Here is a 12422-nt window from a genome sequence, read left to right on the forward strand (position 1 = left end):
AGAAAATAGCAAAAGCAATTTTTATACATGTAATTATTGCTGTTTTATTATTACGCTCTATTGTGATATTTCTTTTTTAACATCATTGTAATTAGGAACTTGAATATTATGTATCAGAAAATGCTGTCTAAAATAAAATGTGGTTTTCTTTTTTGTTTTCCTGCTTGTTTACTTTGCTGATCTCTTTGTATACATAAAATAATATTTACTGCTATGAAATTCTTTTTGAGTTTGGTAAAATTGCTTCTACCAGTCACCTAGGAAATGTAAGCTAGGGAACAAGACACTGATATTTAGGCATACCGAGAGGAAATATATTGCTTCAGTGAACTGAATATAAAACATGATCAGCAAAAACACCTGGAAATCAAAAAGAACAGATTTTAGTTATGCTTCTCTTTTTCAAAGAACTTAAGTGCTTAGCTATTATCGTTAGTACTAGAGAAGTAAGTTGGCAGTGACATTTGAAATATGATAAATAAAAGCCTACAGAATGTCTGCTTCTACTTTTAGTACTTCTCTGATTCCTTTTTCAGAAATTGCATAATGGAAACTACCATAGAGTTAATGCAACTCTAATATACAACCTTACTTGTTGTAATAAATGTATTCTCTATTACTGTGTAATGATAAAGCCATAGTTATTGAAACTGCCAAAGAGATTGAAACAGAGGGATAGGAGCTTTTTGCCTTTATCACCTGTATTATTAATTGGAGATAATTACTGCAGAGCAGCTGGCTGTTGGTTTTAGGGAGCATCAATTGTTCTCCTCACCCAGCTGTTGACTAATAAGGATAGTCAACACATCTGTTTCAACAGCTGGTAATTAACAAAAGCCTAATTGCTGCAACTCTTTTAACATCCAATCTGTGAAAAAGAAGGGATGTAGAAGAATATTATTTACTTTGTGCTTTGCACTTTCTGAGACCAGTTTCTCTTTTTTCTTTCTCCCTCCACTTTTTTTCTTACTTTGAACACCACTGCCTTTGTATGAAGCATTGAATGGCAGGAGAACACAATATGGTAATCCAGAGCTTAACTTTTTCAGATCTTTGTTGGTGTTTCTTATTGCAACATTTCTTTGCTAACTTGCAAGATAAAATGGATCAAAAGCATTTTGAGTAGTTCCATACAACAGTTAAAATCCGCAGCAGTGTGCCCTAGGCTGTGTTGCTGTTGTCTGCAGCATCCAAAAGGAAACAGGGAATTCTCTTTTCTTATGCTTTTCACATGCTTAGACACAACTCCTAAATAATTCCACATTCATACACAGATATTTTGTTTTAATTATTATTACATATATTGGTTACCAGAAATTAAGTCACTCCTTCTTCCTTTGGCTTAGCAGTTTTTCTTCCTTTGGTTGAAAACTAAAAACTGGGGAAAAAAAACCCTAAAAACTTATAGTTGTTTTTCTTAATGTCTGTATGTCAACTTGAGGTATTTAAGAAAACCTTTAATTTATATATGAAATCTTTCTTGGTCTGTTTTTCTTTAAACTGTATTTTGGTCTTTTTAAAAATTTTTCTTTAATTCAGGTAACTTCAATTATTTCTTATTGATTTTTATAATAAATGAACAGGAAATTTACTGGGCTAGTCATAGACACCTTAGTAAAATGGTCTCACAGATTAGAGATTTATAAATTGACATTTCTTTTATTTGATTTCTTTTAGTACTCTTATTTAGTTATGAACTATTTCAGTAAAAATATCTTTCATGTAGCCTTGGTTATAAAGTTTTATATTTATGTTTTTTATAGTTACAACTTTTGCTAGTTATATATTAACATTTACATTGTTAAAGGATTCACATTGTTAAAGGCAGTTATGGAGAATGTCTCAATTTCTATTTGTCAGCATTTTGTCAGTTAGATAATTACTTATCTATGCTTTCCCCCTTTAAAAAAGTTAGACTATAAACACCTACAACTATATGTTAAATTAGAATATGTGGCAGTATTGGCAATCAGACACATGACAAGTTTAGGACACAGTCACTTTATCACTCAACTGAACTGTGCTAACTGCTGTAGTGATTCTGACATGTTTAAATATGTTTGTCTCCTATAAAAATTTCCATTTAAAATACACCTTATTAAAATGTGTTCCTTTCTTCAAGAATATGTTTGTTTTCCAGTTATCATGACCTTTCCATAGTCTTTTACATTTCCTTTGTAGCCTATATAGGAAAACTTGATGAATGAAAAATTTATTTTTATTAATTAAAGATCATATAATCATACCAATTTCCTTTTAATACATCCATAGAATTTTAGATTAATGTCAAAGTTAATTTGATAGACAATGATTATGGCACTTATTTAATGGGAGTATCTGAAAAGTCCTTAGCTAAAATGTTAGTCAGGTTCACTTGATTAATCTCGCTTCACTTCTTAGTTGGCAATATTTCTATGCAGGCAGTTCTTTAATTGTTGTTAGGTATGTTGAAAGGTATAGAAATTCTACCCAAGTGCTTGCCATGGACTGAATTGCAGATTGCATAATTTCAAAATTTTTTTGCTGGCAAGACAAGTTTAGTTCAGCAGGTGTTCAGGTGATGAAGTATATTATAGATGTAAAAAAAAAAAAAAAATACATGATCCTGAACAAATAAACAAAATACTGCTGACTAAAATTCTAACTAAACAGGAGGGCACTGGCATGTAGAGAAATGTTTACGACTCAAGTGGAAAGGAGGAGAATATTGTCATTTTGGGAAATGTTTGCTTCTTCGGTTTAAATAAGAATTTAATTTTCTCTGTGTGCTCATGTTCTTAGGTAGTACAAGAGAAAGCAAGCTTAGTGAAAGGAATGTATCATGCCATGAGAAAGGAGAATGAACTTTTTGGGGAAACTCACATTCCAGCTGATGCTTTAAGTGTTTTCTTGCACGTAATTTTTTTCCTGAGGAAATGATCTCAGGAATAAGTAGTGTGGTAGACAGAAATTCATAACTTAATAGGGATTCTCTCTAGATGATAAATATGACATGATTAACCTGTTTTCCTAATGTTAAAAGAGGCAAATCTCATTAAATGGTGGACAGATTATTAGTGAAGCCAGTGAAGTGATCAGTGGTTTCACATATATTAGTATAAATGACTTCCAGAGGTGTAGTCAACAAGTCTCAGAGACCAGACATCTCAATGGATCTAACTAGCAACAAATCTTAGTTCAAGGTAATATCTTCTGAGATAGAGTTCATTCAACAGAAAAGATAAAGCCTCCACAGTCTGAATCCATGGACAAAGAAATAGTTCCAGACAAATGTGTTAAATGATTTGTCTTAAAAAGTAAATTCTATCATACACTAAAAATAAAAATACAAAGAAGTTTTCCCAATAAATGATAGTGAATGGAAAAAGAGCTAATAATTGGAGTAAACTGTGTCATTTCTGGAGTCATCACAATAGGATATAATGGCATGTTTCAAGTTGAAGAGGTTGGCAATGTAGTTAATGCACAGATTTAGGATTATTTGCTGAACTGGTAGTCAAGAGTTCTGAGTTCAAATTCTGCCTCTAACACTAACTTTTATTTATAATTTTAAAAACCAAGAGGGTTTTTTTTTTCTAAAGGATTCACAATGTTAAAGGCAGTTACGGAGAATGTCTCAATTTCTATTTGTCAACATTTTGTCAGTTAGATAATTACTTATCTATGCTTTCCCCCTTTAAAAAAGTTAGACTATAAACACCTATAACTATATGTTAAATTAGAATATGTGGCAGTATTGGCAATCAGACACATGACAAGTTTAGGACACAGTCACTTTATCACTCAACTGAACTGTGCTAACTGCTGTAGTGATTCTGACCATTAAATTGTTTTAGGGGTACCTGGGTGGCTCAGTTGGTTAAGTGTCCAACTTCAGCTCAGGTCATGATCTCGTGGTTCATCAGTTCGAGCCCCGTATCAGGCTGTGTGCTGACAGCTCAGAACTTAGAGCCTGCTTTGGATTCAGTCTCCTTCTCTCTCTGCCCCTTCCCTGCCTGCACACTGTCTCTCTCTCTGTCTCTCTCTCTCTCTCAAAAATAAATAAAGATTTAAAAAAAATTTTTAATTGTTTTAAATGGTTTTAATTCTTTTTTAAAGAATAGATTTAGTTTTGAGAGAGAGAGAGGGCACTTGCATGCAGGAGCAGGAGAAGAACTGGGTACAGAGTGGGGGTGGGGGGAAGTGTGGACAAAGGATCTGAAGGAGGCTCTGCTTACAGCAGACGGTCCCACGTGGGGTTCAAACTCAGGAACCGTGAGATTATAACCTGAGCTGAAGTCTGATGCTTAACTGCCTGAGCAATTTAGGCGTCCCTAAATAGTTTTAAAATTTTTTAGTGTTTATTTATTTATTTTTGAGAGAGAGAGCAAGCAGGAGAAGGACTGAGAGAGAGGAAGACAGAATCCCAAGCAGGCTTCCCACTGTCAGCGCAGAGCCTGACACGGGCTGAAACTCACGAACCATGAAATCATGACCTGAGCTGAAACCAAGAGTCAGTTGCTTAACCAACTAAGCCACCCAGGTGCCCCAGTAGTTTTATTTCTTACATTATATTATTGTAGAGCAAAGGAAACTGTTATTGTAAGACAGGAAGCCATGGGGCACCTGGCTCTCTCAGTTAGTGATGCATGCAGCTCTTGATCTTGGGATTGTGGGTTTGAGTCCCACATTTGGTGTAGAGATTACTTAAAAATGAAATCTTTTAAAAAAGACAAGAATTCAAAGAAACAATAATAATATCACACAAATTACAGAGCTAAAAATGAAGATATTGGAAGTTTATTTCATGATGCTCTTAACCATCTGATCAAAATTTTTATGTAGACAATCTTTACATCTTTAGTACTTCCATAAAACAATGTTAAAAGTGAAGAATATTGTTAGGATGACTATATCCAAATTTTATTTTTATTTTTCATGTATTTGTATTTTAGAGTAGACAGCCCTTCAGTGGGCTCTTTTCAGAGAAGGGCTTGCAAATGCAACCTGAAACCTTCTTTGAATCATTTCTGGTTAAAAGCAGGCGAGGAATATCACAGAGTAAATAAATCCAGTAATATACCAAATGTAAGAATTCTAAACATTAAATTATAAAAACATATTGGTCCATTTTTGATGGTACAATATGTGTTAAAATTTCAATATACACTTCTCCTTCCTGCAGTGTGGCAAGAAGATACTGTGGGGACTCTTTTGCTGTTAACCTAGCAGGTCCTGGAAAAGATACTTTAATGCATTGCTAGACTCACAAAAATAAAGGAAACCTTTAAAAGACTTTACTTCACAAAAAATTGAGAGTAGAACCAGAGACAAACCCCTCTCCAATAGTAAGCAAACAGATGGTCTACAGCTATACCAGGGCAAACATCTATGGAGGTACTTTCATCTTCAGTTGGGATCTCAATTTCTAGACCATCAGCAAGGCTAAAGAGCTGAGCCAGAAACTCTGGCGTTATTGTAGGCTTCTTGAACTTTACCTAGGAATTGTCTGTCATGGATCCCTGATGAAACAGGCACAAGTCCTATTCAGAGGAAGGCATCCCTAATTTAGTCCAGGAAGATCCCATAAGTTATTACCAAGAAAACATGAACTCACAACCAAAGATCAATCAAGTACATGAGGAAGAAAAACATCACAAGTGACAGTCACAACAGACAGAACCAAAAAAGAACACATACACACACCCTCACAAGCACACAAACTCACTAAACAAAGTCTTCTAAAGAATATAGAATATTTTGTTCAAAATGCTTCAATGAAGTTTATAACTAGAGTATGAATCACAACCATGAATAAAACCAAGAGCTTTTTCTAGAAAATAACCATGCAAATCTGAAAAAGAATCACGTGCAAGTTCAAAAAAATTTTTTTCAGTAAGACACTCTAGGTAATTGTCAGATTATATATACAGCCAAAGAAAGAATTAGGGAGCTGGAAGACATATGAATTGGAATACATCTGAAAAATTACCCATAATACAAAATCAGTAGACAAAACAAAAATTAAGAAATATAGAGTAAGGTAGTCCAACAAACATTTAAATGGATTCCCAAAAGGAGAGAATACAGACAATCCTGGAAAAGCAGTGTTAGAACAGAAAATGACTGAGATTTTTGTAAAACTGATGAAAGATATTCTTTGATAGCAAGATAAGAAATACATACCTAGTCACATCATAATGAAATAGAAGAATTCTAACATCAAAGACACATTCATAATAGTAGCCAAAAAGATTACTTTTAAATGAGCAACAGTGACACAGATGACTTCTCAACAGAGCAGTGGAAGTCAGGAGATATTGGAATAATGCTTTCAATGTGCTGAAAGAAAATAGTTCCTAATTTAGAATCATATTCTCAACATGAATATCTTCAAAGAACATGAAATGAACACATTTTCAGACAACTAAAAATTGAGTGGGTCATTTGCTTTATAGTAAACTTTAAGAGCTGTTGTTTAGACAGAGGAACATGATTCCATAAGGGACCTTCCAACGAGGAAAGAATAAAACACAAAAGAAAAGTCACAAATTTAAATGCACATTGACTCAAAACAAAAAGTTAATTATGTTGGTTGAGGTTTAAATCTAGATAAATTAGAATACATTAAGAATAAACAGTAACAAATAAATTAGGAATAAATAGAGGTAAAGGGATTTAGGTCCTCTCATTGTCAAGAAGTATTAAATTAGGTTTTTGATAAGTCAAACTTTTATCTTGTAGTTCCTGGGATAACCATTCAAAGAATGTAAAGGACGGTATAACATTGAAATTAAAGAAAATTTCTTCCCTTCCTCATGTCAGAGCATACATCACTAGACAGTGCAGGTATGACTGCTTTTGAGTCTGGAAACTGATCATCCTTGGTCTGAAAGGCATTTCATAGGGACATAATATTACCTCCTTGGAATAGTCTTTAAAGAGCATTGCACTATGGTAATATACGTGGTGAGAAATCCGTTTTCCTATGAAGGGGAGGTATAATTGAAATCCAGTCATTTTTAGCCTTTTGATAGTAGATTTTTTTTAGATACTTTTTTGCAAGGTTTTTAGTTCTTTTTCTTTAACAGGTTCTTACCCTGCTTCTGAGGTTTAAAAAGTCAAATACTAGGATGGCTATAGTCCTATTATTAAGCAATTTTCTAATTTGATGTGTTATTTGAACATAGCTAATTACATTCCTTACAAATGTGTTTAATACTGTAACACAGTTTATATATCTATGATTATAAAAAATTCTATTAAAACAATTAACATACATATTAAATTATGCCATATTGAATGTAGTCTTGAATGGTAGAATAAGCAACATTTTCAGGATACTTTATTCTGGTTCCAACTTTCCTTCTCACCAACTATGAAACCTTGGACAATTTCCAAATGTTTCCCTAAACATATGTTAACAAAAACTTTCTCACCTGTAAAGTAAGATCCTTTTCAGGTCTAAAATTATTTGGTTCTGTGATTTAATTTGTACCGTATCTTTCTTTATTTAGCAGGTATCACACATAAGATCAAATGCCTCTGTTCTCTGATAAAAACAGGTTACCATTAATGGTCTTGGAGTTACCAAAGGAAGGCTTAACTATATCAGACTGTTACTATTAAAAACACATTCAAACAAAACATAACAAGATTTTGAAGTAAGATAAAAGTGGTTTCTCCACAATATCCATACAAATAGTGTTCAGTGATGGGGACACTGTAGTCTTTTCTTTGTCTGTCATTTTAAGGTACTAGATAAGACTCCAAGAAAACAATTCAGTTCATTTCTAATGTGATAACAGTATAAATTGTTGTTCTATTTAGATGGCATTGCTCAAAACGTAGTTTTAGAATGAGCCATTTAATTATAAGAGTAACCCTAACATTGGTTAACCAACTTGTTTTTCACTCACTTAAGGTTAATAAATTCTGGCAATGTAATGTACAGCATGGTAACTAAAGTTAATAGTACTGTATCATATTTAAAAGTTGTTACGAGGGATGCCTGAGTGGCTCAGTCGGTTAAGAGTCTGACTTCTGCTCAGGTCATGATCTCACAGTTTGTGAGTTCAAGCTCCGCATCGTGGTGTGTGCTGAAAACTCAGAACCTGGAGCCTGCTTCAGATTCTCTCTCTCTCTCTCTCTCTCTCTCTCTCTCTCTCTCTCTCTTCCTCCTTCTCCTCCTCCCCCACTTGTGCTCTGTCTCTCACTCTCTCTTTCTCTCTCTCAAAAACAAATAAACATTAAAAAAATTTTAAGTTGCTAAGAGAGTAAATCTTAAAAGTTCCCATCACAAGAAAAAAAATGTGTAACTATATGAGCTGATGGATGATAACTAAGTTTATTGTGGTAACCATTTCACAATATATGCAATATATGCATACATCAAATCATTATGTTGTGCACCTAAAACTAATACAATGTTATGTGTCAATTATATCTCAATAAAACTGGAAATTAATGAAAAAAATATAATGGTCCAAGAAAAAAGGTATAGTGAGAAGACTAAAGATGTAAAACACACACTGATTGTTTTGTAAACTTTTATAATTATCGATAACTATTATCAGATGATGATTTGATTCCATTGTTTCACCTAGAATTAGTTCAGCTGCTTCTCACACGTGCTTTAAGCAATACCCTTTACATGTTGGGAATAAGTATCAAAGGTAGATGGAGGACATATGAGTTCTGGAGTACACCATTGGCGATTTCAGTGAAAATTTCAAGTTTTCCTATACAGAAAACAAAAGAAAGAATCAAGAATGTTGCAGTTCTTTTTATTTAGTAGAGAATTCTACTCATGATAGACAAGGTATGGCTATTGTGTGTGAATGGAGTGAGGAGATGCGATAAAACTTAAAACACGTGCCACCGTCCAGAAAAAGATATTTTGCTATTGCTCAGGAGATAATTTTATTGTTTTAGAGGAAGGAAATATATTAGGTTGAAAATCATTTCACATTGGGGCGCCTGGGTGGCTCAGTCATTAAGCTTCTGACTTTGACTTAGGTTATGATCTCACGGTTTGTGAGTTCGAGCCCCGCATCTGGCCCTGCGCTGACAGCTCAGAGCCTGGAGCTTGCTTTGGACTCTGTGTCTCTGTCTCTCTCTGCTCCTCCCCAACTTATGCTCTGTCTGTCTCTGTCTCTCAAAAATAAATAACCATTAAAAAAAAAATCATTCCACATTTTGGGATGCCTGGCTGGCTCAGTCAGTAGAGCATCAAACTCTTGATCTTCAGGGACTTGATCTCAGGGTCATGAGTTCGAGCCCCACGTTGGGCATAGAACCTACTTTAAAAAAAATAAAACATTTTAAAAAACAATTTCACATTTAAACATTGCTGTATGATTGTTACAATACATGGTGTCTTGTAAGTATTATTGGCATGATTTTTCTGCATAAAATTATGGTGTTTTAAAATCAGCATCTTAGGGGTGCCAGGGTGGCCCAGTTGGTTAAGCATACTCTTGACTTCAGCTCAGGTCATGATCTCACCATCATGAGACTGAGCCCCCTATCAGATTCTGTCTATCTCCCTCTGCCCCTTTTTCACCCTCATGCACACGTTCTCTCTCTCTCTAAAATAAAATGAAGGGGGAAAATAAAAGAAATAACAAAATCAGTAGCATATTAGATTCAATGAAATTTGGTGATCAGTTTATAAAATTTGTTTAGAGAGTTTAAAAAATATAATTGTGATGATATATGCTTAAAAATACTTTCTGTTATAATGGTAAAATTAGTGGATTTAGGAGACCATGTTTTAGTCAAGACAGATGTTTGTATAGGTAAATTTTGGTGGAGTAAACAGCAGAATGTGACTAGTATTAGGGAGAGATGAACCAGAAACAGTTTGAGAAACAAAAGATCCAGCTAAAGACTAAATAATAGTCTTGACTCACAGTTGGTCCCATTACCAAAACTAAATACACACATGACTCCCAGTTACAAGACTCCTTGTCTTGTACACTTGATCCAAACATTGTATGGATCAAAACTCAATGCAAATGATGCACATAATGATCAGAAGTATAGCATCAAGTTTCCTGCATTTTTACCTTGAGCAGGACTTGGGTGGAAGTTTAAGAAAAACTTAGGTGTCGTTTTGGAGGAATTAGAATAAAGAACAAAAAGAGCAATTATATGTGGAAAGGCTTGAGTGATATTTAAAAAGGCAGCATGCTCAAGAGTATATAGTACATCTCTGCTGTCCTTTTCCCTGCAAGTGTGGCTATGACACACGGAAATTAACCAACCCTGGGGCACCGGGGTGATTCATTCAGTTAAGCATCCAGCTCTTGATTTCGGTCGGCTCAGTTCATGATCTCACAGTTGGCATATCAGGCTCCGCACTGGAATTTGGAATTTGTCTGTTCTTCTCTCTCTGCCCCTCCCCTGTTCACACTCTCTCTCTCTCTCAAAAAATGTAAATAAAGTCTTTAAAAAACAGAATTACCAAGTGCTTGTGAACCTACATGTTGGTATTATTTTTCAAATTCTTAAATACTTTTTGTCATCTGTCATATGTTCTTGAGAATATAGATTGACTTAGCAGATATATGTGTATGTGTAAACATATATGTTAAGTGTTTACATGTATTTACATAATGTATATACCAGAATATTATAGTTTTGCAAGTTGCTTAATATTCATGAACTTCAGTTTTATCACCAGGGATAATAGGAGTTATCTCATAGGTGGATTGTGGGGATAGACCATAGATTTCAAGCATTTGATACAATGCCCCAATCTATAGTAGGCATTCAACAAATGGCATTGCTATTATAGTTAAACACAGATGCTTTAAAGTTACATCGATTTAGGCAGCAAGTTTGGCAGTTTCTTTACAATGTATATAATTTTATATAAAGTATATAAACACATTATACACATTTACCATAAGACCCAGCATTTCCATTCCTTGGTACTTACCTAAGAGAAATGAAGGTATAGTTGCACAAAATGACTATATGCTGATGTTTATAGAAGCTTTATTAATAATTGCTCCAAACTGGAAACAACCCAAATGTCCATCAACTGGTGAATAGATATACAGATTGTGGTACATCCATACTCAGTGATATAAAGGAATGAACTATTGGTATATGTAATGCTCAAAAGCTCAAAAGCATTAAGTTAAGTGAAAGAAGCCGAATTCAAAAAGCTGCCTACTATATGATTCTGTTTATGTGACATTCTAGAAAAGGCAAAACTACAGGGCTAAAAATCATAAGTGCTTGCCAGGGACTGGGTGTAAAAGGAAAGCATTGACTATATTGGTACACAAGGGAACATTTTAGAGTAATGGAAATATTCTGTTTCTTGAAAATATATTATCTATAAAGTACATAACCATATAGTGAAAGTATAAAATATCCTTGAAAATGATGAGCCCAAATTCATTGAAATGTTTCACTTGAGGCGATGGGCGGGGGGGGGGGGGGGGGGCGGTTGGAAGGGAAGGAGGGAATGTAACTAGTAAGTGCAATATATGGGTTGGGGTAAAAGATTTGTTTTTAAATAGGAAGCAAAATAGCAAAATATTTTTTAAATTTAAAACAAAGTTTGTAACAGTGTATAAACAATCCCATCAATATTGTAAATAGGTTTACTTATACATATATTTATACATATATAAATATGTATATGTAATATACATATATTTACACACATAGTTGTAAATATACATGTCTGCTTATATATTCACATATAATTTCTGGAAGTATATACAACAAACAGGTGACTACTAATCTCAGGAGGGGATTTGTAGTACTGAGTGTTGGAGATGGGACAAAGATTTACTTTACATTGAATATTTTCTTGTACTTTTTGAATTTCATTAGTTTTTTTAATGCATATGTTTTTATATGAATACACACATAAACGAATGCATGCAATTTTTATTAATTAAACTGTAGGAAATATGAGGAATATGATGCCTGAGGAACAGGAAAAATATCTTGTTCACTAATTTCCTTAATGGTTTTGACATGAAGTTTGTTATTGACCTGTAATGTGATGGAATTATAGGACATTAATAGTGAAACCAGGAAATAAAATAGAAGTAAACAGTACATTTAAATTCGTTTTCTTACATATAACATAAATCCAACTCAAGCTAGCCTAAGCCAAAAAAAGATTTATTTACCCAGGGAGTCCAAGAAATGGAATGGATCTGGAACTGTCTGGCATAGGGGATCCAGGAGTACCAGTGATGTCATCAGGATTCAGTTTTCTTCTGGGGCTGGTGGGATGGAATACTGTGTTTGAACAACCTGGATGATACATACCTGAGGTAGTGGGGAACGAAGTTCATTCTAGCCACCAGGACTGAACAAGATCACTGTGTCAAAGGGTAAGGGTATTTTTCTAAAAAGGAAATGCTAGCCAGATGAACATATATCTGATAAAATAGAAAAAGGCAGTTGTA

The 12422-nt window shown here is 34.0% G+C and overlaps 1 protein-coding gene across 4 annotated transcripts in view; it reads left to right on the plus strand.

The window, feature by feature from the left end:
• Positions 1-12422, plus strand: part of MIPOL1 (mirror-image polydactyly 1) — a 328723-nt gene that overhangs the window by 201871 nt on the left and 114430 nt on the right. The window lies entirely within an intron of this gene.

This window comes from Leopardus geoffroyi, chromosome B3 (genome assembly GCF_018350155.1).
Source record: "Leopardus geoffroyi isolate Oge1 chromosome B3, O.geoffroyi_Oge1_pat1.0, whole genome shotgun sequence".
NCBI classification, from domain to species: Eukaryota; Metazoa; Chordata; class Mammalia; order Carnivora; family Felidae; genus Leopardus; species Leopardus geoffroyi.